A 5,065-nucleotide genomic window follows, 5' to 3' on the forward strand; every position below is an offset into this window, starting at 1 on the left:
CATGGGTGCCAAATTTAGGCTCTCCAGCTGCCTGGAGCAAGTGGAAAGAATCCTCACGTGGGAATTATGCCCTGCCCAGGGTTGGCCCCAATGCCCAGCCCTGCTCCCCTCCCCACGGTTGGCACTGACCTGCCCCAAGGAGCTCAGAGCTCCCAGCACTGACTGCAGCCACCCCAGATCTGCTGATGGAAAACGATCCCTATTGAAATCCCCTGGGTTAAACTCAATTTTAAAGTGAAGAGGAATAATAATAATAAAAAAATATAATAAAAATAATAATAATAAAGACCTGTCGTTGTAACAGCAAATAGAAAAAAAAAAAAGAGCCTTTATTGTACTTGAAGGGAAAGTGGGAGTTACTGAAATTAAAGTTTTATATTTGCATTTACAAGGCTCCTTAGGCTACTAATGTTTGCGTTTTCATAACAAAAAGATTGTGCTGTTAATTGATGCAAGCAATGGCGCACAAATAAGTCCCAATCTTGGACGATTTCTTAAGGGAACAGCCACTACAATTCCCCATTGTCAAGCGTGAACTGAGCAAGTCATCAGTGCCAAAAAGCAGCTTCTGTGCCTGGGTCAATAAAATGCAAGAGATTCATTGGTAATACTTAATTGTTTATTCATAAATGCAATTATTGAATACACCACGCACCAGCCTCCCTTTTAGGGCTCAGCTTTTCTTCTCAATCTAACTCTGCATTCTCACGACGGACTGTTTTTTTTTTTCTTTATACAGATCAACCAAAGCCATTGCATTTCTGTTATCAGTGAATTTTGCCCCACGTTGTTGGAGATCTCCCAAGATCTTCACCGTCTTCCAATCTGAGCTGGACCAAACGCCCAGGGAATGAGGAATGCAGGACTGGGACAATCTATCAGAAGATAAAACGTCTGCAGTAAAACTCGTTCTTGCCCACTTTTGTGCCTCTATTGCAATGTTTCACAACCCAACAATATTAAAACAGAAATTGTGTTTTATTCAGCCAGTCAGGACATTTTAAGAGAATAAGCTCCTCTAAGACCAGTCTTGTAGTACAAAGTAGAGCAGGAATGGGATGCTTGTATCCCTCGTATCTCAGGACACGACTTCAGCCACCCCATGGAAATCTGCTCATTGCATGGCAATAATTTAGAAGTGAGAGCAGCTCTTCCTCATAACCACTCATCGTGATTCAGGTCAAAAGGTCACACTTCTGCAAAAAAAAAAGAAGTCAAAAAGTTCCTGGTTTTACTTTTTCTTCTGTAGAATGTCTCAGAGGGATGTGCCAGCAGGATCTGGTTTGGGAACAGAGCACTCCAGTGACAGCTGGTGCTCTCAGCTGGTGTCTGGGGTATTTTGGGGGGGAGTGCTTGCAGATTTGGGGAATTCCTCTCGTTTTGCCCCAGGTGCAATGGGCAAAGTGAGGTTGCAGAGTGGTTGGATGTTTGGCACCCGTATGGTTCTTTACTGCTGCCTCCTCAGACCTACAGAGGGGTTTTATATAGGAATCTGCTTTGCTTTTCCATCAAAGCGACAATGTGACAGCGGGGAAGGACCAGGTGCTGCCTGTATTTCAGAGTCATTCATGTCTATGTCTATGGGAGACCTAAAATAAGAAAGCAAACTATGCTGTTTGCTGACTTATCCACCCGTTACTGAGATTGTTCCCTACCAAATGGGGAAATCAGAGCAAAGTTGCGTGCTGCCCATCAGGTGGCCCGAGCTGGAGTCACAAGGTTGAAATACCAGCACTCTTCTGGGAAGCCCAGAGCTGAAGCACTGCTACCCTGCCCAGAGGTATTTTTAGCACCATCAGCTGCTGCTCTCCTGCAGAACATCAGCAGAGGGGCTGAGCAGCAAGGAGGGATGTGGGGCATTGCGAGCCCTGGCCTCTGAGGGTTTTAGGGTTTCCTTGCACCCACTGGTGCAACTCCTCATCCAACCTGCACAATGGTGGCTGCCCTGGTAGGAAATGTTTGCCAAGGTTGGGCTTGGGTCTGTCCCTGCAGTAAGGGAGCTAGATAGATACAAGTGGGATCCAAAAGGAGCCTAATACTGCCCTCCCTGGTGCCACTGAGAAGACAGATTGTGGCACAGAGGGATGTAGTTGGTGGGCACGGTGGGGATGGGTTGGCAGTTGAACTTGCTGGTCTCAGTGGTCTTTTCCAACCTTAACGATTCTACGATACTGCAAGTCTAAGCCTCATAAGTACCCAGTTAATTTATTTAAAAAAATTAGCTGACAAATGTCATCTTAATGTAGAATTTTCTGCCGTTCGGGAAACTGGACATGCAGATTTGTGCAGGCCAGGAGGGTCAGCCCTCAAGAACGTGCCCTGCTGACCCACAGGGTAGATCAGCGGTCAGGGAACTGTTCCTGGCATCCCAATCACCAGTGTCAGATGCATTTGATTTGCCAACAAACCTAAAGTCCAACCCGTGTTGCAACCAGCTCTTGTCCTACCGCCAAGTTTCACAATCTTGGTGTTTCTCCTTAATTTAATTGAGCTCCCATCATCTTGATGTGCTGTGGTTACAGGATTCCAGCGCTGTTCAAAGAAAGAAATACAAAAGACACGGTTAGAAGGAAAAAAAAAGAAAAAAAAAAAAAAGCCTGGAAAAACTCATCCAAAATGCACAAAGTGGAGGAAAGGACGCCGGGTTACTTCACTCGAAGGTGTGGCAAAGACCACAGGAACCCGATTTGGGATGCGGAGCCCCTGGACCAGCATCTCTCGGAGGCTGCGGGTTCCTCGTCCTCAAAAAGGAGACGAACAGCACCATCTGCTGCCCTCCGACGGCATCTGCCCTATAGACATCAGCACGGCCATCCCGTAGCACCCATAGCCGTGTTCACGGATCAACCCGAGCCATCCTGTGCGGCGAAATCAAAGCAGCACTTAATTCCGAAATACACGCGTTAATTACGAGAAGACCTCAGTCCTGAATAATACTCACTCCCCCCCAGCTGGTGGCATTAAAAGGGAGTTCACTGTAACAGCATTTTCACATATTTCCTCTGTTCCTTTCATGTGTTTACTAGCAGAGCCTTAGAGAGCTGCCTGTATAATTCACCTTTATGTGCAATTCCTATCCGGGAAGGCATTTTCACAGTCAGCAACAGCTAATGAAAGGGGTGGCACATCACTGTGCAGCTCCAGCCCCTCTAAAACCCAGCTCTGTGCTCCATGCTGGCCACCTCCCAGCAGTTTGTTTGAAAGTCAAGAATGTGCCATGTTTTAATGACGCTTCGGGGTCAGGATCTCAATGAAAGCCCCGTTATAAGCAGCAGCCTCAGAGGAAAGGTCTCCACTCCAGACTGCAGCCCCGAACTGTTTACCAGTTACCTGGCAGTAGTTAACACACTGGGAATGTCTCCACTGGATGTGGCCCAGGTGTTTGTTGCAGGATGCAAATGCGTTTGTGGTTTATGATGTAAACAGGTAGATCTACATTTTTTTCCAGCCTGGTTTGATTTCTGGTCACAAACCTTCTAAATAACCCACTTGAAAGTGCGCAGCATCCATCTGAAAGGAGAAGAAATAAAAGGTATGTATTGTTTTTTCCATGTCTAGACCAAACCAATTTTTGGTCCCTACGATAGCTTTCAGCAGAAGGTGTTGAATCATAGAATCATAGAATGGCTTGGGTTGGAATGAACCCTGAAGATTGTCAAGTTCCAACCCTCCTGCCACAGGCAGGGCCATCAACCTCCAGATCTGGTACCAGACCAGGTTGCCCAGGGTCCCATCCAACTTGGCCTTCAACAGCTCCAGGGATGGAGCATCCACAGCCTCTCTGGGCAGTCTGAACTGTTAAGCTCCTGTCCATCTGAAGCAGAACACACGCACAGAGCAATGGTGGGGTTCATCAGTTCCCGCAGCAGTCCTACGTTGTAGGGCTGTGTATCGTGAAGATGGAGACACGGTGGGCAGAGCTTCCACTGCAGTCCCTCTCACTGCTGCCCCACATGACTTGCGAAGGCCAGGCCAGATATTTGGATACAATGCACAGATCCCTGGGCTTATCTGCTTGCCAGTCTCTGTCACGATAATTCATTCAATAATTGTTCATTGTTAGGAAGCCCCCTCCCCCTGGGCTGCAAGCCTCGTGCCGAGCCTTGGATGGGCACAGTGCACACAAAACCAGCAACCTTCAAAGCCTGCTCTTTGCTCCCATTTATCTTATCTAACACTCCACTGAAGTATGGATTTACATAATACATACCTAATATATTAATGTTCCTATTCATCAAGAGGATCTCAGTGCTGTTTTCTTTGAAAGCCTCGCCAGTAATGATCAAACTCCTTACAATAGAAGATTGTTTTATACCTCTGAAAAGGATTTTCTCCCCTGTTTGTTTTCTGCATACTTTCACTGAGGTTGTTTGATACAACGATAAGAGCCAAAAACTGGGAGTGGTGGCATCCACACTTTGGGTTTGCATCACATTACAAAATGACAGCACTCACATTACTCATTCAAGGTGAACCATTTGGTCCACACTCTCTGTCTACAACATCTTCCCAAATTATCTTGCAATATATCTCTAAGCAGCCAATGGTCAAGCCAGGCTTGCTTCCATTTTTCACACATTTCCATGAACACGGTTAAATGCCCTTTTTTTTCCCCCCCTAAGTGTACAACCTTTCCCTCTTGCTTCACTTTTCTCTATCACTTTAATTTACTTTGGACACTGGTTTTCAAAAGGCTGAATCACAGAATTACAGAACCATTCAGGTTGGATAAGACCTCTGAGATCCCCAAGCCCAACCCACCCTCCATGCCCATTAACCATGTCCCTCAGTGCCACATCCCCACAGTTCTTGGACATCTCCAGAAATGGTGAGTCCACCACCTCCTTGGGCAGCCTGGTAAGAGGAAATGCATACAAAGAGGAAACAGCACTGGAAGAAATTATGTTCAAGCTATGGTATGGACCTTAATGCAGCCCAAATGACTGTACAAAGGCATGCAGGCTGCCTGCAGACCACAGCATCAAACCACTAAAGGATGCTGCTCTGTTTTCTCTGTAAAGCCATGCAGATTCACTGCAATATATATCTACTCTATCTTTTGCTT

The 5,065-nt window shown here is 46.3% G+C and overlaps 1 long non-coding RNA gene across 2 annotated transcripts; it reads right to left on the reverse strand.

The window, feature by feature from the left end:
* Positions 1-584: 584 nt before the first annotated feature.
* LOC104912434 lies at positions 585-3,679 on the reverse strand. 2 transcript variants are annotated; one of them, XR_794673.3, is made up of 3 exons: positions 3,474-3,679; positions 2,409-2,532; positions 585-1,196 (listed from the first exon to the last, which is right to left on the reverse strand). It is a non-coding gene; the product is annotated as an uncharacterized LOC104912434 (long non-coding RNA). The 2 variants fall into 2 exon arrangements; XR_794672.3 differs by having other exon boundaries at positions 3,331-3,679.
* Positions 3,680-5,065: the final 1,386 nt, after the last annotated feature.

The sequence above is a fragment of the Meleagris gallopavo genome, chromosome 10, assembly GCF_000146605.3.
Source record: "Meleagris gallopavo isolate NT-WF06-2002-E0010 breed Aviagen turkey brand Nicholas breeding stock chromosome 10, Turkey_5.1, whole genome shotgun sequence".
In the NCBI taxonomy this organism is placed as follows: Eukaryota; Metazoa; Chordata; class Aves; order Galliformes; family Phasianidae; genus Meleagris; species Meleagris gallopavo.